Here is a 27,934-nt window from a genome sequence, read left to right as displayed (position 1 = left end):
TCCCCCATAGACCCACCAATTCCCACACCCACCATATTCCCTCCAAACTTTCCTGCAGACCCACTTGCCCCCTGATCCTCCATGCCCCTCCTCCCCACTCCAGCTTACTTAGATCATGTTCCTGGCATGGCTCCTGGAATGAGCAAGTATGTGCACAAGTGGTACCCATCTTAAAGTAAGTTGTAGGGTTGTAGATTGGGTCCTGAGAAAGTCTGCATGTGCCCTAAGTGGGTTTTTTTTTTTGTAGGTAACACCCACAAAAGTCTTTGCTATTAAAAATCTGTCTCTACCCTGTTTGCACAGATGTATCCAGATATTTCTTAAAAATTAATGGGGCTTTGCCTCAGTGCCTGGAATTGCACTGGGAAATAATCCCTAAGCATTAACAAAGCTGTTAATAACCGGAAAAACAAGGGCATGGACAGAAATGTGTAGTAATAAAGTGACCTGTAATAGGCAGAGGTGGTTTCCAAGCAGCAAAATTCACATCTGGATTTCAAAACCCTCTAAAATTTTGATTGTGTTGGTACCAGCAGCATTGTCTGGGCCCATCCCTATCCTCGAGACACTTAGGAGAAGAAAAAGAAGAAAGAGGAAAAAGGCCCCTCACGTCCCAAAAACTGAGTCAGCTACTTCAGCATTTATAAATATCTGCTGGCTTTGGCAGACTGTGTGTATTTTCTCATGCCAGTGAAGTTATTGACATTGGAAAAAAAAATGAGTAAGGCCCAGATGTATCCTTTCCCAGAGAGAGTGGGCGAACTCTTAGGTTATCCTGCTAGTGTTGAACTGTAAACTATTGGTCTGCCTCTATTCCTCGTGTCATGTATTGTCATTCCGAGATATCCTGAGGTAGCTGTAAACATATTAGCCCATATACTGAGGGTTATACTGCACTAGACATTGCCATGCAGATATTCTTGAATGTGTTTTGTATGCACTAGCTCTGCAGGAGGAAGCAATATGACTGTATTATTATGGTACTGAGTCCTTCTCTACAGAGTTAATTAGGCTGGCTGTCATATAAATACACTATATATACTAGTTCTGGTTCTAGATGAGGGGGTGCGCTAGCCCAGGTATCTCTGCATGGTATTGCTTTGAACCAGGTGGACAAACCCAAAGAGGTTAGTGTCTGCAATCACCAGGCTGTAGAAACTCTTCTCAAATTTTCCAAATTTAAATCATACATCTCAGGAGAAAGAACGAAGAACTGAACCTGAGGACTCATGCAAAACAGCTATAAATGCCACATTAAGATGGGATATTAGTGGAACTGCACAACATACCAGATAAAATAGCCCTGTAAAGACTAGCGTGGTATGAGCAGACTTCAATGTAATTGTGTGTTTCTTGGCCATGTAAGGTCTAAGACAGAGGGCTGTCACATATTCCCTTCTGTAAACACAGCCAAATTTGTTTTGCTATTTATATCTGACCCCTGTACTGGCTTACATGCCAGAAATGATTGCCAAGAAAGATACAGTCACCCTGTGACTGCAATTTTAAATATAAAGAAAATTTTATTAAAAAACAAAGAAACAAACAAAAAAACCCTTAGAGACTTAGTGTAAGGAAATGCTTAGGAACACCAAGAGAGTGTACAGACACAATTTATACCATTGTACAAAGCCAAAAAAAACCCCTTTTGGCATGAGAACTAACAAAACTATGTTACTGTCCATGAAGGAAAATGATGGGACATAGGCCAAATGGTGCATATTGCAGTACATGTGGATGACGTCATTCTTCAGATGCTGGAGGAGGTCACTGTACCTGTGGAGGAAGTGCTGACAGGATGTTTATATGGGATTAAAGTAAGATATTATTTGGACAACTGTGAGTGTGTGAGTAGAAAACCACTTCACTCTTTATCATTATTATTATTATTATAATTAGTATTATTCCTTCATTTTCTTTTTATTGCAGCCACTTCCATATGCAACTAATTCTCCCAAGAAATTCTTAACTATGCAAGAGTGGTGAAACATTAAACATATGAATTGGCTCCATACACATCAGCCAAATTTGTATAAGCATCAACTTTCTATATTTACCCCCATTCTATATTTATCTTATTTAGGAAAATTTAACCTTAATTGCTATGGTTCTTTGGCTACATTTTCATGTTCCAAATAGTTTTATAAATTTACTCTGTATTTAATTGTCAAGTGATTGCTTTTCTAAAAAGTGTAAAAATGTCACTTTATAGAGCATTATTAGTGCTGTTATTCAAAGATTTTATTGAAGACTTGTTGAGAATGATTTTTAACTCTATTCACTTACCAGTCCAATGCTTACTGACATATTGCCCTCAAGTAGTTACAGTATATAATAAAACATGCAAATGTAATGATAGCTTTGTTATAGATGATGAGTTAGAGGGAAAAAGAGTTTTGCAGTAATTGTAATACCTATAATGAACCATAATGTTAGTTTCCCCCCATTTCAGTTTGTTAATTTATTTATTTAAAACATACCACTGGAAAAATGTTGAAGGCAAGATCAGAATTTTAATGAAGATCTTGTTCTGCTTCCAGAGAAATATACAGAGTGGTGATGTGAATAATCTGCTGAGTTATGTTGCGATGTAACACAACACATGGAATAAAACAGAGTTATTGTGTGACACCTAATGGATTTTTTTGATATATCACTAGAACTGGTCAATTTATACTTTGCAAATTGATTACCTAATGAAGTCCACCTTTTTTACTGTTCTTGAACCCTGATTTTTGTAAATGTGTTCCTCACTGAAAACTATTTTATAAACAAATTATAAAAACAAGTTGCATACAATCTGGTGTTTGTAAGTGATTTACTTTGACTCTTTGTTGTTCATTAGCAGTGGATGTGACTGGTGACCTAAATGATGTAGTATCATTTCTCCCCTCCAATAAATTGATTGAGATATTTTAAACAGAAATTTCCAAGTAATGTGTGGTGAAAGCCTTGAGGAACAATTGAATGCTCACATGTAACTTTAGCTAGTTACATATGCAATGGCCAGTCCCCAAAACCTTCATGTGAACTCTTTTACATGAGTATTCACAAACAGGGAACGGGCATCTTTTGTAAGCAGTTGAACCAAACTACTGTTTGCAATTTGAGTGCATGTCTGTGACCGCTGAATGAAATCTTGCCCCCTTAAATGCTATACCTAATTACTGTTGGCTTCAATGGGGCCAGGATTTCACCTATTGTTGTTTCCATGTCTTTTGTAATAGAAGATCTTAGCACCATGAAGCAATACTTATGCTGCTTTGGTTCTAGAAAATATTTAAGATTTCATGAGGGAGATTGAAAGGATTTCCGTAGCACTTGACATTTAAAATTAGAGACTTTATTCTGTGCATGGGTAGAGTTAGGAGCCTCTGAAGGGGATCCACAAAAGCCAGGATGATGTCAGAGTTTCTTAATGGCAGTTAGCTGCCAAGCCAATGGGAAATAGCCAGTAATAGACAGTAATGTGCCTTAAATTACCATATTTACCTGAATTCAAGACAAATTCAAATCTAAGATGACCCCAGAATAATTAGATTGTATTCATGGGAAATATGTACATTTGTTATGATTTTCCATGTATACAGGGCTATCTTAAATGCATCCCCGTCACCGCTGCAGTGAGGCAAGCAGTGGTGTGGGGGCAGGTGACAAGGTGGCAGGTTGCAGGGGGTTGAGTGGCCTGACCTTTGCTGCCTGTCCCCCCCCACAATTTGCCCTTCCTGCCACCTCCCCCTTCCTCCCCCCTTGGTGCTTGCACCTCCTGGATCCTAACCCCTGCCATTTCCTCCTCTGCTGTTTGCACTCCTGCTGTCTGCCCTGTGCATGGTACTTGTACCTCCCCTGTACTTCTCCCCTGTTATTTGCCCTTAGTGCCATTCTCCCTGTGTTTGTGCCCCTAGTGCCTGCACTGTCTAATGCCTGCCCGCTCAGCCATTTGCCCCATTCCTCACTGCCACTTACCCTCAATCACGGCTCTCACCCCACGCCGGTCCCCACCCAGCCAAGCAGCAATGGTTGTGATGAGGTAAGCAGCAGGGACTGGGGCTGGGGAGCAAGATATGGGATGGAGCAGGGAGTGGGGTGCAGGCAGCAATAGCAGAGTTGGTGCAGAGCAGGGGCTGCAGAGAGCAGAAGCTACTGGTCCATCTCCAACCTGGAGCATGAGCCCAAGCCCAGGCTGGGGCCAGAGCTGAAGCCACAGCAGCTGTCTGCCATCCCACCTTGCACTAAAATCCAAGACAAGGGTTTTTCCCCTCCATGTTGAATGGGGGGGAAAAAAAATTCATCTTGGATTGAGTAAATATTGCATGTCCCTCTCTAGAACTTAGGCACTGTTCTCAGTACATACGGAGAGGAGCTCCCTACCTTTCAGGATTCTCAACCCATTCCTGAAGTGTATTAAATGCTTTTTATTCACAAACTAAGCAGAGTTCCCTTCTCTTTTTTCAAAACACAGCTGCCAGAGGAGGGATGGTAGTCCCTCAACACCATTTGAACAACATCTTAGTAGGTAGAACACTTATGCAAGATACAGAGGGCCTGGTTAAATAGTATTTTTTATTTGAGGGATTCAACTCATTTTCTCCCATTAGAGTGATCCAACCACTAGACTACCGACCATTCTGGGAAGAGGTAGGTTTTTCATGGCCTTTTTTGAAGTTGTTTCACTTTGCACAGGATACATGAGTATTCATTGGGCCAGAGAGACAGAGAGTGTGAATAGCATGACTCTCTAGTCTAGTGGACAGAGCACTCCCTTGCCATGGTAGAGGTCTGAATTCCAGTTTCTTTGTGAATGACCATTTATGGGGGGTTTTCCCCCATTTTGAGTTCCCTAACCAATATGCTTACAGAGTTGTGTTTACTCTTACAAACATTTCTACAGGGCCCGAGAGCTTGGATTTCATCAATGCAACATGCAAAATTAATCACAGTAGATTAAGTTTGATCAAAAATTGGATTTTGACTCTTACTTCTTCCTCGAGCAAAAATCACAATCATCTTGACTGCAAGATCAACCTCTAAGGTTGTAACCAGAAAAAAAGATTTACTTTTTCTTGGATCATGGAAGAATCTCTTGGGTCAAAGTATGCTCACTTCTATCACATATATCATTCCATTTAAGATAATGGAATTGTACTTGCATCAGGATTTGACCCTTGCCAAAGAATCTAATTATGAACCCAGATGGATAAAATTGGTAATACTAGAAGTACACCACCAATAGCTGAAATCAGTTAAACCAGTCACATAAATAATGTTTTGCAGTGCTGGCCCCTTAATGTGTTAAAGATAATTAAGTAAAATATTTTATAAAATTAAATGTAATGTGTATTTACAAACTAAACATCTCTTCTCAGTGAATAACATAAGGATCCTGTATGCCATTCTAGTTCACAACACCTGTGATGAATTATTTGTAAATATAATGAATTACATTACTAGGGACATGTCAAATTATATGTTGATAATGATTTTTGGATGCATCTGCTATGTAATTGTTCCCAACTGACATGTATTCATCTTCACCTGGCATTATTTTCCTGATTTTGGGGGGGTTTATTATGCATTTTCATTTCTATCATAATTGTTACAGTGATCCCTGTTCCTTTGTTCTAATCAGGTCCTTTTAATGGTGTTGCACATTCTGAACAAAAGAGGATGGGGAAAACACAGAAGGCTATTGGCAAAACAAAACACGGGGCTTTATTTGTTACTTTGTAACTGCTTGTTTGGCCTCGGAAGGTTGGGTGGTGTTGACAGGGACCAGTTGTTTTCCTGAATGTATCTGCCAGCTGCTGCAGTTGTGTATTCTGTAGCAAAGTAGGCGAATAAATGTTAAAGGCTGTTCTGATGACAGACAGGTACATGCTGCTTTTTACTTCGTGTATCTGAGATTTTAAAAAGGTAAATAAAGCAAATTAGTAGCATAAGACAGTATGTCTTTCACAACACAGTGTTATAGAAATTCTCTCAGTGAAAATATCTGTCATCAGTTTATGCTTACATTGAGCAGCCCCGTATTAATTGTGTTTACACAAACTTTCTTATAATATACTGTTTACCATCCAGAGTTCATTTGTTCTGTTTGTCTCTCAATAGCATTATTTGAAACTGCTGCCAAAAAACAACTGATCAAACACTAGAGCCATGTATACAGAACTTGGGGGGCTTTATATTCTGCCTTTTTTTAAATTCTGTTAATCATTTAGAACATCTAACCTGAAACTTTTTTTTTACCTTTAAAAAGGTCTTTATTATTTATTCTCCACTTTATTCTTCTTTGACTACACGTTGACAAGTAGCAGGTGATGCTCTCTCTCGCTCTCTCGCTCTCTCTGTCAGTATTAAAATATACTTCACAAAAAAATTAGGCACAATCAAAGTGAGACCTGGTTCTGGTGTTTGTCCATTTTTGAGGGTGTTCAGTTCTAACATTTTATATTGGCCTGTTCTAGAGTGGCAAGACAGCACTGAACTTTGTATCTAGATGCGAACTTTATTAACGTTCAAGTATGCGTGATTCAGTGAAATGGGTGTGGGCCCATCTCTGATAAAAAAAAAATGTCAGACAAAAATTTTAAAACCATTAAAACTGTTTTCTCTTCCCATACTCACCTCCCCCACCATCTGATATAATAATTACATAATTTAGTGCTATTATGCAGCTAAATGTTCTACTCTCCTTTGTAGAAAAAATTGTAAAATCTGGTGCTAGTTGAGCAGCCTGATGCTGGAACATTCATGAGTGTTTTATAATTTTATAATGATTTCCCTTTGACATTATATTAGATTTCTTCATTTTGTCCACCAGTACCATGAGCCTCCACTGTAAGCATTTATATAATTTTCCCCTTTCAATGCATTCAAAATATTTGGCTTTCTAAGTCTGGGATATAATGCATATAAGTGATCTCTCTAATCATCTGCTGAGTGTTTGTACTTAGAATAGGTTTTATCTCCTGTCTTGAAAGTTTGATACCAGTGTTACTGCACACAACGTTGTAGCTCTTGTACATAGCATCAGGACTTGCTTTCTTTAATTGTGAAATGTGAAAAAAAGATAGTTTTGATTCCATTACATAGAGTTGTTCATTTACTTTCATCTGTACAGGACTAGAGAAAGCTTCCATAAAAACAGCTTTGTGTGAATGCAGCTTATGTTGCATCCTATTCGCATTAAATTGCTGAAAAGTGTCCATTATGCTAACTATAATGTAAAAAGCAGATGCTTATTTATAAACTTAATAATAACAATAATCTACTTTGTGCATATAAAATGCCTTTTAGCAAAAAAGTACTTTCAGAAACATTTACAAATTAAACTTCAGGACAAAATGAGGATAAATTCTGTTCTTTGTTATATTTGCATAAACCAATGAAATTTATTCTATATACAGGTTGGCACCACTGAACGAAGAATCTGGCCAAATGTGAGTTACAAAAGTAGGAGCAATTTTTACAGCTGTAGCAATAGGATTTTGAGATGCTCTCTTTCAGTATATGTTTAAATCAGAAATGCAAATGTAATTATTTTTTTATCAATGCCAGTCACATTGACATTGCTCTGTTATAATTAAAGCAATATATTTTGTATTCATATTTGCATTCATATTAAAGCAGCAATTTTCATCTGTACTTATAATTTACAGAATTTTTCCTGTTCAAACTTTTTTCCCTCCATTTGTAGCCTTTCAGACTCAAAAGTTATGTGGACATATCATGATATAATCCTGCTTATTCTATCATTTGTCCAGGTAGTATCGAGGCATAGGCATATAAAGTAATCCATATTTAACTTAATAATTCCTTGGATTAATATTAATCCAGTGGATAATTTATTTATCACCAGTCTGAGGATGCAGGACTTCTAAAATAATGAATTACCTTATCCATCAGGATACAAAAATAATCCCTAATTTCTGTTTATTTGGGAATCTTTCAGCTGTTGATAATTTTCCCCAACTATTTCCAAAAAATGACAAAAAGAAAAATCAAGTGGCGTAGTTTACAAAAGCTATAATGAAATAAATGCCACTTTCTTGATTACACTAAACCAATTAGATTTAATTTCTTTTCTGTTTCCATACATAAGCAACAGCTGTACATGCCATCCACGGGTAATTAATTGCTTCCAACTGTCTGCCAATGAGAGTGGTATTTCTTTAAATTGGTGATACAACACAACATGTGCCTGTAAATACATCAGGGCACATCATATCACACAACATATTCAGACACAACAGAATGTACATGTTACTGCAATGACTTAAGGGCAAAACATTTCTCTGAAGCCTGTGCTACAGAACTGTATTTTGTTCACTGCACTTGCTCCTTCTGTAGAACTACCATGGATGCCAAATGAATTCAGCCCATGGAAGCAGAGATCTGCTATACAGGTAACAAAGCACATATCAGAACTAAAAAGACGTGGCACACTTTTATTCAGCCACAATGGAGCTGAAAAAAGAACTTCTCTTTGGTAACAGCTGCTCTTGAGAGATGATTCATCCCAAGAGAAGGGCAAGCAGAGCTGTTACCTCTTTGTGCCCCTTAAGGTGCTACTGAAGGAGACTGGCTTTAAAAATAGTTGAAATTTAAGAAAAGCCATGGTGGTGTTTGCTGTCTGGGAGTGTAGAAACAGTATATTCCCTGACCCTTCAAACTTTTGTGGCAATGTTGTTTGGCTGCTGGTCCCCCAATGGAAACGATACATATTTTTCTCTTAGTTAGTGGACTAGCACAGCCTGGGGCTCTGCTGACATAATTGAACTATCTTGTGTGGTTTGTTATAGAAGTGAGTTCATGTGATACAAGGACAGCAAAATAGCTACATGTTTCATGGCATACAATAGCTTCCTTCCTTCCATTTTCAAAAAATTAATTATAAAAAATTTCTATAGCAGATATTTTGCTTTTTTCTCTATCTCCATTAGGAAATAAAAGATGTTTTTTATTGGGGGGGTATCTTTTTTTTGTTTACTCTTGAAGTACAAAAAGGGAAGTGTATGTATGCCAAGCCTTTGTAGAAACAAAACCTAAATAAATGTTTCTCAGCAAAAATGTTAGAAATTGCAGGAGTATTTTTAAAGTTATATAGGGTGTGTCTGCATGTACCAATTTAAAGCCCAACTTAAGGTGTATTCAGGGCATGCATCTACACATACGCACCCTTATTGCACCTTAAAAATGGAGATGTTAAGCTATTTGTACCTAAATTTGATACCTGCAAAAGTAGGTATGAGATTTAATATATATATAAATATATATATAAATGCATTAATATGCATTAACATGTGTATGGACTGATGTGGGACTAACTTTAGTCCCACATCAGTCCACGCACATGGCATTTAAGCACTTTAATACTTGTACATGTAGATGTGGGCCTAAATTGCCTTAATGTGTATTAAACTAATGCACCTTAAATTAGGCATGCCTCAGTGCATGTGTAGACATGCCCATTGTTCTTTAGACTTAAACCATGAAGAGTTATAGCTTTTACTTTTTTTTTCTTTTAAATGAATTTTCAGTTGTTATATGCTATGCATATGTATATAACTACCTTTCTCTATGGCTTTATATGCGTACATATGTTTGTATGTATGTAGGTATGTAAGTATAGATATATGTAAGTAATAAAAGGCAAGGTTCTTCATAATTGTAGTTAAATTAATCAGGATTAAGTACGTTGAAGATTTTTGAGTCATGCCAGTTTAAAACAGGGGAAGACAAAAAGAAAATTAGACCATGAAATAAAATCTAGACATCCTTAAGAGTCAGTACAAATACAGTGTGGATCTGTGTAGGATGTTACCAGTTTTGTACAATTCTCTTTGTAAATCACATCAGCCATGTGCTTTCTGTAGGTTGTATGTGAATTATTGCTTTCTTTAATATTGTGGGTATTGTTGATTATTACAAAGCTATTAAACCCCTGTGAATGTAAATATGTCTTCTACTTACCATTTTGCATTTACAGAGCAGACACTGTCATATAAGCACCACTGATAAAATATATTGTGACAGCAAAAACAGTAATACACAAGGTTTTGGCATGGAAGGAATTTGGTTCAACATTCCTTTGTCTGGTTACTCTATGCAGTATATTTTCTGTCTCTAGAGTCAAATGTTGCACTTTACCAGGCAATGCAAGTTTTTATCTGGCATCCCTAACTCAGTAGGTTTAAAGGCATGTAATTATACCACTTTCACCCCGAATCTTTTGGTCCTGTTTCTATAAAGAAAACCTATATAAAAGCTTTCTATAAAAATTGTATAAACATTTTCAAAAAATCATATGTTTCAAAACAAAACTTTCTATAAAAATTTTCAAAAATTTTCAAAACAACATTCCAGATTAAGTTTATTAGTGTTCAGGTGTCTGTTGTTGTCTTGATGCCTCAGCCACCAAACTCAAGGTTTCTCCTTTACAATAAGCAATAAAACAAATCTCTTTCTAGCCTCTACTACAGGCTCTGAAATATCAGTCTTCTTGAGACTTCATTTAAACCCAAAAATGTAACCAATATTTGGTAGTTAGCTTATATCGCTTATCTGTATATTAAATACGGTACATATGCAAATATAGTACATATGCACAATAAAAATATATTCACCATCTGTAAATTAAATTCTATGTACACATATAAACTACTGCAATTTAGTTATTTACTGTGTACTACAAGGTCTATAAAATGCCACTTTCTAAGAATACAACTGAGGCTTAAGTCAGCATTTTTATGATATCATCTGTACTGGGAAAACATTAAAGGCTCAATATTTAATAAACATAATAAACATCCCCATGAAACAAATTGTTCATAAACTACCTGTTTAATTTTTCAGGGTTCCTGAACCACATATTTTCTTATTAGTTGTAATCCTGCTGGGTTGCAGGATAGATAGGGCCTGTCAGGGATAGAATATAATGTAGCGGTTTTATGAATTATTTCTGTGAGGAAAAGCCTATTACAGCTGACAAGAGGATGATGATATTAGCCCATCATCATTCAGATGGCACCACCCTTCCCCCTTTCATCCATCAGACCTCTTGTATGGAGGCTGAAAGCCATGCAGTCTTTGCATAGCCAACACAAAGACAAATACTGCTCTTTTTCTGAGTCCATGAAACATTTAGTATTTCATTTTGAATCATGGCAGATGACAGTAACAAATGGCCTAATGAATCTCCCTTATTGTTCCTTGTGAATCTGAAGATGAGCTAAAAGTAAAATCTCTTTTTTTTGGACACACTGGTTCTGTACTGAAAGGTTTTTCCAGCACTCTAAATAGAATCCCCGTATTACTGAAAATCAACCAATAAACAAGCAAGCAGCTTAACCTCCCCCACCCCACACACACACAAGCCCAACCTACAATTGCCCTGTTGTAGACTGCATTTTACCCTTTACCTGAGAGTAATATTTTTGGGAATGTATTTCAATGAACTTTGAAATAGACATTTAAAAGAAAAAAAGGTATACCATGCAACGAAAGTCACACAAAAACAAAAGATAAGGCCACATATTGCAAAAGTTTAGTAATACATCAGTTGGCATCATTCTGTATTATTCAGAGGGAATGTGCAACATGGGGATCTACAAAAATAAGGTTCTCAAAAATATAGCACAGCCTACATTAGTTTACACAATCAGTTTTTCTAGACATCTTTTCAGAAATCACTAATAGATCTGTAAGACAGAGGGATTTTTTATATCCTGACCACAAAAAGCACATAATTACCCTGGGTTCATTTGTCCGCACAGAAAAAAAATATTATTAACATGACTGGTAATTGTTCAGTGAGCTTAGTGTGGAAAAGTTCATTCATTACAAGGTATCTCTATCTTTTCTCTGATTGTTTGATGAGATATAAATATTTTTAGCTGTACAGTTGCATTGGTTGCACCTCTATTTATGCTGTGACTGCCTTGCATTACACTTACCACAGTTTCTTCATATTATTTTCCTGTAAAGGGGAGGATTGTCTTAAAGTTAATACTATTCATTGCAAAAGCTTTAATGTTATTCTTATTGGTCCTGTCTACATTTCAGATATTGAGCCTGGCTTCTACCAATGGGTTCCCATGCTCACATACTACTGTCACTTCTAAAGTTGGCAGACAACTAAGCACTTTTTTCTTCTGGGCCTAGGGTTAGGAAAATGATCCCCACTGAACTCCATTTAATTTAATCCCTTTCTACTCTTACCAAGCACCTTGAAAAACATGGTTTTTTCCAAGCTGTTTTTAGAATGACATGTATTGGTTCCATATTTACTACCTCCTCTTTCTATGACCCTTATTTCACTTAAAATTTGCTCTCCTACATTCCTCCCATGACTCCATTTGTCCATGTGGGCTGTTTAAATTCTGTGCTTTGTTTATTTTTTGTATTTTATGATATCCTACAGCACTCCAAGCCCTTTTGAGGGAATGAGGAGGGGCAGAATGGCTACATAAACACAGTAGATTATTATACCCTATATTAGTATATTATTACTATATTTATACATTGTTATATTTTTCATTTATTTACCAAGGAGATGAGCATCTGTGAAATAGGTGGAATATGATGGCAAGAGAGTTAATTCTTCCTTTTATTTAATCCTTTCTTTTTCTTTTTCATTTCACTGGTTTCATCAGTTAGATCCATCCCCTAAAACAATGTGATTTATTGAGATGTATTCTTCAGTAATGTCTCCCCTGATCCCCCTTTATATACTACAACAGTTTTCCTTTAGCAAAATACAAGGCAGAAACTGCTTTTCATTTATAATAAAAACTTTTGAAAGTGCTTCTGTGAAAAGTGCTTGTTTTGGCTTGTCTTGAAACCAACAAAAATGGCTTGCTTTCCGGGTAAAACTTTTTGCACAGCTCTGTTCATATCTACTGTAGGCAAATGTACATTTTTGACATGACAGATCATAATGGCTCTTTCAGAGCCATTACAGTTACCAAGTAAATCCTTCTTAGTTCAAGTACATATAATTGATTCCCATAGACTGTAATAGCTCCAAAACCAAGGCAATACCCTTACCAAACATAAAGCAGTGGCAGGACTAATACATAACAGCAGTCAGTTTTTACCACTGTGGTACTAGAAAATGATGCAGTGCTAACAACATGGCTTTTTTATTTGCTGATTTTTGGCACAACAGAAGGACAATAATTCTATGGTATTACAGTGGTATCATTCTTGCATATTCCTGGTAACGTAAATCCAAAAGTGCCATAATAGTAACCTTAATCATTTCCAAATTAAGGACTTGCATCCGCAGGGCTATTTTGAGAGTAAAGATTTATTCTTGTGCATTTTGGGGTGTAGAATCAGACCTGTAGCTTTAATAATGGCATTGTAAATCATAATGCAAAAATCATTTAGAAAACACCAAAAAGGCTTTAAACTGTGGCAAAAACCAAATTGTACTGTCTGTCTAGGCCTGACACACATTTGAGGCATTGCAGAGATGTACTGTTCAAGGAGTGTATTGCACATAATCATATCACCAGAAGCCTGATATGCAGGGCTACTATGCAGCTAGTGCTATTATTTTAATGAAAAAACCTGTCTCCCCCAGTACAGCATATCTCATAGACCATTGTAAAGGGAGCAGGGCTATACATCTAAATTCTTTCTATCTCCTTTAGGGCATTACACATCCTGAGGGTGCATGGAGGGATGGTCTCTATATTCCTGAACCTTGGCTGTGATTGACTCTTGGCTGGGGGAGTGCAAGAAGGAAGAGGAGCTCTAGACTTAGTCTATTGCCAAGAAAGTCCAAATTCTTCTCTATACAGAATATAAAAAAGGTAAAGTCGGGGGAGGGGAGGTATTCCTTTTGAAAACGACAAGTTTTTAGTTGAAAATAAATCAAGATTATATTGCAATAGAAAAAGGTGCTGTAAACTTCAAGAAGCTAATGTAGCTTCAGTAAAGAACTCTCACCAGAGATCATAGAAATTTCACATAACTCCTATATGTTAATAAAGTCTTTGAATATAAAATCCAAATTAAAAAGTGAAGCCGAATAAAAATGCTTTTGTTAAAAGTAACGTTTTGAAATGCTGTCAGTAACTATCATAAATATTTGAGAAGTTAATATTTTAATCTTCAACTATAGCAGTGAAAACATTTTTAGTGACAGACAGTGCTTCATTAATAGAGTTCTGTATGTCTAATTGCTTTAGGCAAAGTGGGTTGCATTATTTTGACACATGACATGCAATTAGTACATGGTCACACGGCTAAAGGAAGATTTTACACCTTTTTTCCTTCTACATTCAGAGTGAATAATTAGCATATTTCTTCTGCTTAGAATAATCATCAGAGCCTTAGATCAGAAATTGCCTAATGAGGTAAAATTCGAGTTGTTGACATTAATACATGTGACATATTTTTTTCAGTTGTAAAAGTAAACCTACTGCTGCCACTTCATTTACCCTTTCCAAGGTGTTCTTAAGATTCAGAGTTGTGTTTTTTTCTTAGCATGAAGCTGTTGAATAATCATATCTTGAAAAGAGAGCGATGAATGATTGGTTTATATTTCATAGTGTTTGCCTGGGTAGTGAGAGTTCTAAAGGGCTAACTTTGGCTATAACCCAAAGCCATGGAAGATACATTTTTCTGTTGTAACACAAAAGGTAAATGGTGATCACAATATTATTGTACTGCTTCTATATATATAAACCAGGAACTATTATAGCTCAGCTGTGAGGTGTTATATAGCATATTTCAACATGAAGTCTATTAATGAGAAAGCTATCTTTAGGAAAATATATTTTGGTTATTTTATGTTTGATGAATAAAACAGATTTTATTATAAGTAACCTGATGTGACTGAACTTATTAAAGTTTAAGGTACATGATGGTTATAGCTATAAAGTCTTTTCTTAGAGAATCACTTTAGAGAAATTTACATGAGAAAATATTAAGACATTCTTTTGTACATCATGTTTTTCTTTTATCACAGTTACTCATAATTATTTTCCTATTGCCTTTTATACTGGCTTTGGGAAAAAAAATTAGCTTACTGGTATAGGGCTTTCCTTCCTTCCCTCCTTAGTCAGACAAAATTCTCACTTAAGAAGTTTTCCTGTGGTAGGGGGTCTACAACTGAGCTCCTAGTATGTTCATTTAAGTTCTTCCATGACTGAAAATACCAACATTTCTCAATATGAAAGCCTTGTTTATAGTTATAAGTATAAAAAAATGCATATGCTAAAATAGAACAGGGGGAGAAAGGTCTTTTAGGCCATAAGTGCTAATTAACAGGTATGGAAAAGACCCATCAGAACTATATCCTAAATTCTTACTAATATTCTGTTCTTCAAGAGGTACTTTACAGAAATATATCAAACATTTAGTGCCACCTATAACAAGGGGCTGAGTTAAACATGAATATACTAAAATAGACCTTCTTTCTACTTTCAGTATCCTGTCATTCATTTAAATGCATGGAAGAGAGAGGCTGTAGAATATACTCCTGGCTCAGTATACACATTGGATATTTACCAAGATTTGGATGGTACTAAAATGAGCACTTAACATTTACAGAGAAGACAAGAGACATAGAACATTTACTTTTTTCCTCATAAAGGTATTATATATCAATTTGAAAGAAAATTTATTCAAGGTAAAATCCTTGCTCCTCAAGAAGGGTAAACTACCATAGGAACAAGTCACTCTGACAGCAATCCACGGATATAAGTTAGACTTAGTGATCTAAGAAAGCTGTGAATAGGACAGCTTGCTATCCCTGCTGTAAAAACATGCTATTTGTGGTAAATCCTGTCGCTTTTGGTGCTTGGCTGTATTAATGAGTTAATATAAAATAAAAGGCATAAACCATAGTCACAATCTTCTCTTCCAGCAGGGCTGTCCATTTCTTGCACAGTCCTACACCAAACTTGAGATTCCTGTGATGACAGGGCCAATCTTAGTTCCCTTTTCATGCACAAACTTTAATTAAAAAATTATAATGGAGACAATCAAGTGACAGAAATCATTCTGTATCTCTCTACATTGCCAACATCTGTTGAAAAGGAAAATCTGGGGATCCTCTGACCTGATCTTTACAATGGTCTTCTCAAAACAAACACACAAACAAAAAAAGGAGCTAAAACAAACAAAAAAGCAAAGGCCCAAACTTTTAGAGCAGAAACATGTTTTAGATTTTCGTATATAAATGTGAGCAGGTTAGAAAGCAGGAAGGAAATACCTTATTAACAAGGTTACAACTTTAAGATAATAGAGTTGGTCTATAAAATGGAGAAGATGAATGGAGCCTCTTGTAGTTTATAGTTTTCCTTTCTCTCAGTGGGGGCAACACAGGGCATGATGCCAATAAGTTGAGCCTCATGAGGCGTGGGATTCACAGCAGCGGCATCGTTTATACATGCACCCAGGACCACGGCACATTGAGCTGGGTAGCACAGCCTTGGGCAGCAGGAGGCCCTCAGCTTAGGGCTGCTCCAGCCCAGTTCAGTGAGCTGTGGAAGGGCTGGCTGGGGCACGAGGGTACTACAGTGCAGGGCTAGCCAGCAGGCAACCCCTGTACTGTGGCACCCTTGTGCCCCAGCCAGCCACATCACTGTTTAGATGTGCATTGCAGTGAAGTAAATAACTCTGCTATAGGATAGCAGTACTATCCTGCAGCAGAGCTGATTAGTTTACTCCAGCCTTATTTGGAGACCATATCTCCAAATCTGAATTGAATCAAGAGACCCTTTAATCTCTGTGAATCAAATCAGGACCCTCTGAATCAATTCGGAGAGATTCGAAGATTCAGCGATAGACATAGCTTTAAATGTTTTTTCTACTTACCTCAAGGTACCAGGTGGCTTGTGAACACTGAGATGCTGGGGCAGATGGAGCATCCCACAGGAACATGGGGCAGGGTGTCCCCAACACGCTTAGTGGTGGACACGGAAGTGGTCCACTTCTGCATCCGCTGCAGAGCGCATGCAGGACCCCCACCCTCTGCCCCACCAGATCAGTGACTAGAGCCTCCAGGGTTTGGGGGGGGCATCTGGGGTCCCCCCTGTGGCCAATCACAGTCGGAAGGGAGCAGGGAGGGGTCCCCCATGCACTCAGTAGTGAACCCAAAAGTGGACCGGAAGTAATTCTGGTCCACTTCTGGGTTCACCACCAAGCATGCGGGGGGCGGGGGGGCATGCTCCTGTGGGACACTCCATCTGCCCACCATTGCAGCATTCACAAGTCACACCTGGTACCTCAAGGTATGTAGAAAAAACATTTAAAACTGTGTCTATTGCTGAATAGCTGATTATCTGAATCAGCATCAAATCTTCAGATTCAGCTGAATCAAATTGGGACAGTGATCTAAATCAATGAATTGAAGCACTGTCCCCTGAATCAGGCCAAATCCAAATTGAATACAGCCCGCTTCGCACACCCCTAGGGTTAAGCAGTAAGCAACTTGTGTAGATGCCCCCCTCTGTTTCACTGAACAATCAGGGAAAATCAGAGTTAGGTTGATCTAAAATGAAATATATTTGGTTTTCTCACCTAGTTTAAACAAATGAAGTGTCATTTCTGCTTGAATGAAACACTTCATTACTTTCATTTCAAGGTTGTTTGAAATGTTTAATTAAAATAAAAATATGTAATATTTTAGGCAAAAATAGTTAAATGAAACATTTCTGTGTTTTTCAACTGGCACTACTTACCAAATTTTACTTTCTTTCACAAATATTTTAGTTGATGAAAATCATCCATTTCAGTATCCATTAAGGGGCAATTGGCAATACCAAATCATTGCAGTGCAAGACTAGGCCAGACATACTTCCTCCTCACTCTGGCCTTTCCCCTTCTTCCTCTGGACTTTCGCAGTTGTCACTAGCCTGCCTCTGGGATATTCTTTTTAGCTAAGGCTTCTATACGGAAGTGCAAAACCAATAAAGCCAGCTCTGTACCTGGCACAAAAGCTCCCTATATCTACGCTGTTCAATGAGTGGACTTGACACCTGCTGTAGATACTTGCATTGGTGTTCCCAGCACAAAGGGGACTGAGGGCAATGGTCAATGTAGTCTTCCTATATTCATATAAAACTCCTCTCAGTAGCATTTTACTAGATAATACATTTGTTCTTTTTAGGATTTTGCCTATAAAACTGGCGAGGCAGATGTATTGGGAATGGTCTTATGATTTGCCAACTGGGATGACTTTTTCATTGACACAACCCATTTTAGGGTCATTGTATAACTTCCTGTGCTTTGAATAATGCACATGATATCATACTGTTATTAATTTTGCCCCACCTTCTTTTCATATCATCTGCTCTACTTCATTTTAGGAGAATTATTAGGAGGACTGTACATTTAAGAGAGAAAATATTATTTCAACCAGATAAAATATGTACATTTGTGTGGTCTTTTAACATCTACATATGTTATTGAGGTGATATGAGGTAAATAAACCCCTGAAGGGAAAAGTCCCAGTGATTCCTTTGATACTTTTTTATATAGTTGATCTGAGAAATAGTTCTGCAAGAACTGGATAAAGATTAAATTAAGCATTTATCTTGAAGAAGACACTGAATTATAGTACCTGTCTTAGTCTCAGTTGTTTTTCTGATTAAGCTGTTCAGCAGAAAGGGTTCTGCAGTATCTAATATAACATGCACACGTCATTTTATTGCTTTCTAGTTAGTATAGTTTCTTCAGATTTTGACTGGTAATAGCCCCTTTTTTTACTAGTCAAAGTCAGGTTTTGCGGGGCTGATCTCTCTTATATCTATGGTGGTGTGAATACAGCTTTCCCCACATGCTCTTTAACACAAGCAAAACAACAATAATTTTAAGATGGCAGATGCATTAGTTTTCGGCACCACATTACCATAATGAATTGAGGATCATCTCCATATATCCCCGTCTCCTGCACTCCGTGCTTCCATTGTGTTATTGCCATGCATTGCATGTACAATCTGGCACTTCAGTTACAGGGGAAAAAACAGCAAGTTAACATTGTGTATGCAAAAGTCATGTCTTTACAGTTAAAAAAAATAGAGTTGTCACTGCAAGTGTCCTCAATAAAAGCTATTTCCAAGTCAGTTTTCTGAAGAAGTTGAAAACAGAAATAAATATTTATTTTCACAATTTTAGCACGTTTTTCACTCTATTTTAAAATACTGCTCATTTTTGTGCAAAACTTTACAAATACACACATGGATGTGCATGCCCACATATACATGCAACTCTCTTGGGCTGAGACCACACCTACAAAATGAATGTTTTAACAAGTGAAAGTTTCAGAAATGTGTGACCAGAATTATAAGGAATTTCTTGGAAGATTTTTAAGGCATTGTACATTGGACTCTTAATGAGAAAGTAGAAAAGAGAGGGTATTTGGATACATCTTAATATCTGTATCTTAAAGCTGTGTCTATGACTGACATGGAAGACCGAAGGGAGTCATGTGGAATACAAGGAGATCCAATGGGAATAAGTACCTGTGTATTGTGCTGCCACAGAAGATACCAGTGCTATGTTAAGGACCACCTGATAAAGTACATTAAAGCAAATATGTTCTGGCAGAGGATACCTGGTATTTTCCAAAGAAAGCAAGTGGTTAATTTTAAAGAAAAGGCAGAAAACAATGGTCAACAGATGAAAGATTTATATTATCTAAGCCTTGAATTATGTATTTAAAAATAAGTCAACAACATTTTCATATTTTCTAGTTCCCTGTTTGATTCCTATCTGCCACAATTGTTAACTGAAATTAGGCTGTAGTTATCTCAACCTGAAACTCAAAAAGGTTATGACTTTTTTGTTTCAAAAGTCACAACTTATAGCTAAAGGGCCTATTCTTCTCTCAAAGAGCACATATAACACTAATTAAGGGTAATGGGAATGACATGTCTGTACTGAAGAAAGAATAAAAGCTTACAGTTTCATGAAAATATCTGTTAGTAACAATAACAATTATTACAGAATAAGGTCCCAACTCAACAAAATTAGTCCAGTGCTAACCACTTGTACAAGTTCTACCTTTAAGGTTGAACTATAAAGGAAAAAGAAAACAAGGGTTAGCACAGAAATATATTTTAAGGGACAATTTTATCATTTTTTTCCCTTTGGAGAAATTTTCAAGGCATTTCCTAGTTCGTTATAGATATATAATCAACAGATCAGCTGGTAGCAGCCCAGATTCAGAAGTTACATTGTGACATATGCTGTCTATTAGGGCTGTGTGAAGCTTCGGTGGTGATTTGATTTGGAGGAAATTCAGCCTGATTCAGTGGCTGAATCTCCAAATCTGAATCGAATCAGGGGACCAATCTAAAGGTCTGAATCGATTCAAAGCTTCTGAATCTTAGGAAAAGATTCAGAGAGCTTTGATGATTCAGACAGTTCCCAGTGGACGCAGCAGGGAGCTGCAGCTGACTCCAGTCTGGTAAGTACTAGGGGCTGGGGGAAGGGGGAGGGAGAAGGGACCACGGGGGAACCCCCTGTCAACTCCTCAACCTCCCTGCTCCCCCAGCACCCCTGCCGCTCCCCCCAGCCCGCCCCCATGGCTCCCCTGCCCACACCAGCTCCCAGTGCTTTAAAAAAAAGCCCCGGTGCTTACAGGGTGCTGCCAGGTGTATGCGGGGGTGATCCACATGCCACAAGTCCCCCAACCCCCCCACACTCCCCCAGGCCCGCCACAGCCAGGCCCTTTAAGAAAAAAAAAAGCCGAGAAAAGCCCCAGGACTCACCGTTTCTGCAGCGGCCTTGGGGCTTCTGGGGCTCTTGCACAGCCCTCCTTGTGGTGCGGGGCAGTAGGAGGAAACAGGGATTGCCCCCCCACCAGCAGGAGCGGTGAGTCCAGGGGTTTTTTCAGGGGGTGTTTTGTCTTAAAGGGCTGGAGCTGGCTCAGGCAGGACACCCGTGGGAGGGCTGGGAGAGCAAGGGGGGGAGTTGTGGGGCTCATGCACCCGCTGAGCTGGGGCTTTTTTCTTTCAAGTGCTTGGAGCTGGGGCAGCTATTGCCGGGCTGGGAGAGGCGTGGGGGATGGGCCTGGCCTGGCTGATTCAGAGTTTCAGAGATTCAGCAGCAGCTAAATCTCCAAATCAGATTTGGCCAAATTGAATTGGGACAGTGATTCAAATCACCCAGTTGATTCACTGTCCCCCGAATCAGCTGAATCTGAATCCAAAGTGAATACTAGCTGCTTTGCACAGGCTTGCTGTCTGTAATATCTTGTGTTTCACAGTACATCATTCCAGAATACCTTTGTACAAACCAGGATTACCAAGATCATTCATCAGAAAAGAAAAATTAATTTTATAAAGCTTAGTTAAAACTTATTTCTGGACTGAGTGCCTCCCACAGTCTGCTTAATGCCCCTCAAATAAATCACAGCTTTTTTGATTGTTAATTTTGCTTGTCACTCTGAAAAGTTTAATTATCTTGCTAACTGCTCAATCCTGCAAAATTTTAGTTAGTTCAGTTTTAATGTTCATTTTCATATCATCTCCGTTGTTTCAAGGGTTGATTGTCTATTCTTTGTATCTACATACTTAAAAGTTTATATTAAATACAGTGTTTCAATGGGTAAAAAAATCTTAAAATTTTTACATAAATTATTTACCTCGATCAGTTGGAAAACTAGCTATAATTATGATGACTGGTTAATTAAAGCTTCTGCAGAACTTGACAACAATGCTAATAAAGCAATTGAAGAGGTGCGAGTAGTTGATCTTAATTGGAAGAGATGACATTATTTACAAGAATAAATGATGGTACCTAATCTCACATTCGTAATTATCAGTGATGAGCCAACATCAAAAGATGTTGAGGTTCCCGTCTGCTTTATCTGAGGCCCCCAAATCTGTTTGCTTATTCAGAGCTTACCTGACTTCTCCTGTTATCTGAATTGTGTATGTATCAATTTTTCCCTGAGCTGCCCTCAGAATCTGAAACCATCAGTGGGACTAGTGGAGAAGCATTCCTCTTATGGTTGCAATTGATTGTAATAATTGAAGGAACGCTAACAAAACTGGAGGGGGCATTTTCTTTCTTTGGAATCCTGAAACAGGATACTGCAAACCTGGAATTCGGCTTGTAGGAATATAACTATGCGGGGAAAGAGAAATAATGTTATGTCTGCTTTCATGATATCCCAAAATGCAGACCATCTATTTGTCCTCAGCCTTCCAACTACTGTAACTGCTTATCACTTCAGGAATTTATACACATGACACCATTACCATGTACATGTGATGAGGATGACACACTGTAGACATACAGGAGCCTGGGGGTTTTAAATGAGTTTACATTGTTACACACTAAACTACAGTCTGATGTAGTTTAGTTTGCAATGATGCATTGAAGCTATTGGTCAGCTTGCCTTAGTCCTTTCCTCCACAGCAGCAGCACTCCCCAGGGGTACCCCAGAGGGCTGCTAGTGAGCTGGGTGCTGCCCTAGCTTGGGGTTTGGAAAGAGTTGGATCAGGCTTGCCTACCTGGGCAGCCCCCAGAGACGCTGCCACCACGGAGGGAAGGACTGTCCCCCCCAGCTCAGGGGCTGCTCAGCACACTAGCAACTTGCCCCATGGCCGTGGACAGGCTCCACCAAAAAAAAATAAAAAGGGATTGAGCCCCTTGCTGTAACAGTGATAGAAACCCCTAAATTGAAATGGTGGGTTTCAATTAAAAGCCCACTATTTCAATTTAGGGGACATATAATGCAACCGTAAGGACTAAACCCCCATCACATGTACAGGCACCATTTTACATTGTAACTTTCAATCTGGCAGCCCTCTGAAGAAGAATATATTTGGCTACCTGCTCAACAGGAATGCAATGGAAATGGCATCAATCCACATCCACACTGTACATGTACGCTATACTATGGAGTCAACTAATTAGCTCCACCATAAACACCACAGTCTACACTGGTGCCCATATTAGAGTGCAGTAATTTAATTAACTCCCTGTAGGTAGTACTATTCAGGACAAATACTATCCTATGGCGGTGTAATTTATTCTGCCGCAATGCATATATAGACAGTTACCAGGGTTCAACGGGGTGCAAGGGTGCTACAGTGCAGGAGCTGCCTGCTGGCTAGCCTCACACTGTAGCACCTCATGCCAGCCAGCCCTGACGCCACCCCTCGGAGCCTGATGCTGACCCCCAGGACCCCTGCCAGCCTGGGGCTGCTCTGCCTCGACCCAATGTGCTGCATTTCTGGGCACACACATAAATACTGTGCCCAGGAGAAATAAACTTTGGTGTGAACTGCACCAGAGTTTATTTCTTTACCTTAATTGCATGTGTAAATACACCCACTGTGTGCTTTCACAGCTTCCAGGTACAGATACTGTACTTACGCTGGTTTGAGCACAGGGCCTCCTTTCTTCATGTACCTTTGGGGATAAAGTGCCTCTGATCCCTTTTCACACCTGCTACAGGACATGACCAGCATATCAGGTGTGACGTGTCCTGTGGTATAGGCCTTCCTCTTGGCTCAGTGGACACCACACTATGAAGATTGACATCTAATTGATATTGCCTGTATGAGCTCTTTCAGATTATAGTTTTAGACTCAGGAAAGAGTTAACAGGATTTTTTCAAGAAGTAGGTGAAATCTTGGTGTTCTGCATCTTTCAGGGTCATCAACTGAAATCTGATTTTGAGGAAACAATGAATTGCAGTAAACCTATATTGCTGTATACATTCTTGTTTCTCTCCTTTCCAAAAACAAGCAGCATCTGAGACCCTGCAAGTAGTCTGTTCAATAAAGTACTTAAAATTTTGAGTAATGAGATACCTGAAGTGTGGTTATTTCTTGTCATGTCCTGGTCTAAGAGTTCGTGTTTTGTGGTGGTAGTAGTAGCAGTTACAGACAGGGTAACTATAATTATCACTACAGAAATCACAACCTCTGAGCCACCTGAGAAAAATATTAGAAAAACAGATGTAGCTATTTAATGTTTTGTTCTCATATTAGGCTTGATATTTTTCCTACTGCTTTTCTGAGAGCAGGTTTTGCTTTGATCAACAAGCAGTTGATCCAAAGCAATGGTGGCAACATGTTCTCTTCCGGAAAATGACATGACTCTTCACCTTCAGATGACAGTATCTTCAGTAATGGGAATGTGGGTGCAGATCAAGAGCAAGTAATTCTGCTCCTTTTCAGTCTGGTTGATGATTTTGGTAATACTTAAGCTGTGTCTAGAAATCTCTGATGACTTTCTCATTGAAACCTCCTGCATAAGGATAACAGCATCACTTTGTCTTTCCTTATTCCTGGTTGTTCACCTCTTGCTTGATGACATGTAAAGAGCTGGGGGAGTAATGGTAGCAGTTCTGATGCTTGATAACCAGTGACATAGTAGCAATGAACTGTGACAAGTCTATTACAATTCATGAAGTATCCCTCCCCTCCCTATGCTCTTCTCTTTTTTTTTCTGTCCTTACCTTCAGCAGTGATATACTTTGATTTGGCTACTAGCACTGAAGATGCGGTACACAGATTAACCTAAGGTATCTAATACATGATCATTTTGGCTCTGATAGAAGTAATCCCTGAAAAGCTGGTGTTAAGGTGCAGTTGCTATTTTATGAAGAAAACCTCATTATCTGATTTTTTTTTTTTGCGGGGGCGAGAGGCAGAATTATTCTCACATGCAAATAAAAACTTTGCTATCTTGTGACCCAACTCAGCATGAAGATATTTTTGTCATATGAATAAAATAACCAGTCCCTGAAACAGTTTCTGAGCATGTCAAGCAAACATCTTTCAATACTATCCAGCAGACTTATTCAGTAATTTGATTTGTAGGGAGAGGTGGAGTCAGAGATGTTGCTTTTCCGCATCCTTCCTATCAGACTCTCTTCTCTGACTCTTAATATTCAATTGTTTCTGATGTAGGGAATTTATTTGCCTTTCATCTATATATTTTTTAGTGATTTACATTATAATTTCTAAACATATTACCACATGCTGTTTCTCATGGGTGTTGAGACAGGTATGGTGTTATCCTGGTTACAGTGTGGATCCCGTGGACTCCCCTCCTCTTAGGTGTAAATAACTGTGCCTGTTCCATTGCATCACATTCCTAATGAATAGCTTTATATATCAGTTATTATGTTATTGGCATTTTCATACCATGAGATAATGATATGGACTTTCCACAACATCTAAAATAGAGCATATTACAAACAACCCTGCTGTCAACTGAATGTGAAAATGAAAATAAAACACTGGAGCCCTCAATGGCGGTGACATCTGCAAGTGCAGAGCCAATACTAACATCATCATGAAAAATGACAGTTTGTTCCATCCACAAAACTACTGTACAGTGTGTTATACATAGTATTGTGACAAATCAGAAAGGAACAGCAGGGTAATAGCCTTAGATCCTAAAGGAAGTTTCTTTTTCACAATCAAAGCTGACATATCATTTAACATATTTTCTTGTTGATTATTGTTGTTTTTGTAACTCACTTGATTCATTTGCCGCCAGTGTTGTTTAACAGAAGAGAAATCAACCAACCCAGTTTCCCAAGGTCTGATTCTGTGTTGCTCTGCAAATTGTTTACCATTTTTAGATAGTAACATTTGGCATACACTTTCACAGCATCATAGCAATGCAGAGCTTTAAGGGACCTCAGCTCTGTAATTTCTCTCCGAGTTGGCTCCCTTCTTCAACTCTGTAATTCCTCCCCTTCCTATGTAACTTGTTCTGGTCCTGAACTACCCTTACAGTTAGATAGCTTTTCACATTATCTAACCTGAAGCTCCCTACCTGCCAATTAAGTTAATTACTTCTTTGGTGAGGTGTACACTTGATTACCATCCTACCAGCCTTTTACATATTTGTTATCATGCTGCCCTCTCCAGTTTGTCCACATCTTTCTTAAAGAGCCATGTCCAAAATTGAATACACTACTCCAGCTTAGGTCTCACTACAGTAGTGGTTCTCACTCTTTTTTGACTCAAGGCACCCCTCCCTAGGCTCAAGGCACCCTTCTGGAAATGTCAGCTCTTAGTTTTCACTTGATTTTTGACCTAAGAAAAATACTAGAGAAATACTTCTGCCACAAAGAATTCAGAAAGACCACAAGAGGTCAGGATGCTTTTAACACTCTGGATTCCTATGTGAAATCTCTGAGTTTACCTTGTGAATTATGTTGATACACTTAACAGTGCTAACATCACGTGACATTCAACGGCACCCCTGAATGGATAAAAAGGCACCCCAAGGTGCTGCAGCACCCTGGTTAAGAATCACTGCACAAGAACTTAGGAGAAACATATAAGTACCTCCCATGTCATATAGGCAATGCTCCTGTTAATACATCTTAGAATGACATTTGCCTTTTTGGAAACTGCAGCCACTTGCTGAATGACATTCAGTTTGTGGTCCACTATAGGCTTCAGATCTTTTTTGCACTACTACTGCCTGGTTAGTTCTCGTCCACTTTCTAACTGTTCATATATTTTTTTCCTGTGTAAATGTAGTAATCCTTATTGAATTTTGTCTTGATTTCAGGCCTCTTTTTGCAATTTGTCAAGTTCTCTTTGAATTCTGATTTTCTCCTTTGCAGCTCTTCCCAGATTGGTGTCACCTATGCATTTCATAAGTATATTCTCTATTTTATCAGCCACCATTAGTAAAAATATTAATGGCTTAGACAAGAGAGATGGGAGAAAATTCAAAATCATACCATCAGGTGGAATTATTTTAATTTAATTTTAGATATAGTTTAATCCAATTATACTGTAACAGCAGTTTAACATTTACATATCTGTTGTCAATTATGCTTTCTTGATTTTTGTGACATCCTACAATGCTTAACACATGTCCAGGAGCCATACAAGTATGTTCCATGCCTAAGGGTTAAGTTTAATGGTACAACAATGTTGAGCCTAACACAGTTGCATCCATTAAAAACAGTATCTATATTTTAGTAGGTGATAGCAACAGACATAATACTTGTCATTGATTTTATAGGTTGAGTTTGTATCATAATATATTGACATCGTACTTTTATACAAGACTTGCTTCAGGGTGTAGCTGCATTCGGCACTGAAAAACAGGCTAATAAAAATTGTAACAAAACAGCTTTACGACCCTCCGTTGACTTGTGTTTTACATTATATTATCTTATTGCAGACATCTGAATTAAAGGTTAACAAACACTATTTAATGGGTTGTCTGAATGAATGTACAGTAGGTGAATACATGCCTAGCAATGTCTATCAGTTATCACAGTGTACATGCATTGTGATTTGGGTTAAGACAAGACTGTAAATGGGTGATGGCTCCTGACTGACTCTTTTTAGTAGCATGAAATAGCACATTTTGTTATACTTCCTCCAATTAAGTGCATATCTACCATTAAAGCAATCTGTCATGATTTTAACAATGTCATTAACTTCTACAGTGTCTCACAGAGGCTTTGTTCTTCTTTCAAAATTAGCAGCACATACATTTATATAGAAACTATGAAATGCAAAATAGGGAAAACAAGTTTAAGAAGCTATCATCTGTAAATTATATAAATAATAAAAAGTGGTTACAGAGGAAATGTGACTGCCTTAAAAAGAAAAAGTACAAAGTACTTAATCTGCAGAAATTGTACAGTAATAAAAATGTACTAACCCTATAAAAATATAAACTTTTTTTCTCTCTCTAGTAATTATAAGGAAATATGGTTTACCATACTATAAAAATGTACTAACCCTATAAAAATATACTAAATTATTTGTCTATCTATAGTAATTATCAGGAAATATAGTTTACAGTAGAACAAAATGTACTAACTCTAAAATACATTAAATTATGTTTCTATCTATAGTAATTATTAGGAAATATGGTTTACAATTCATAAAAGTAGCATTTTAAATATGATAAGGTTGGCTGTGGTACTACAAAATCAAAAATGAGACAGCTCTTCCCTTTATGT

This window comes from Crocodylus siamensis, chromosome 2 (assembly GCF_052110815.1).
Source record: "Crocodylus siamensis isolate JL-2025a chromosome 2, ASM5211081v1, whole genome shotgun sequence".
In the NCBI taxonomy this organism is placed as follows: Eukaryota; Metazoa; Chordata; order Crocodylia; family Crocodylidae; genus Crocodylus; species Crocodylus siamensis.
Note: the sequence above shows the minus strand (reverse complement) of the source record.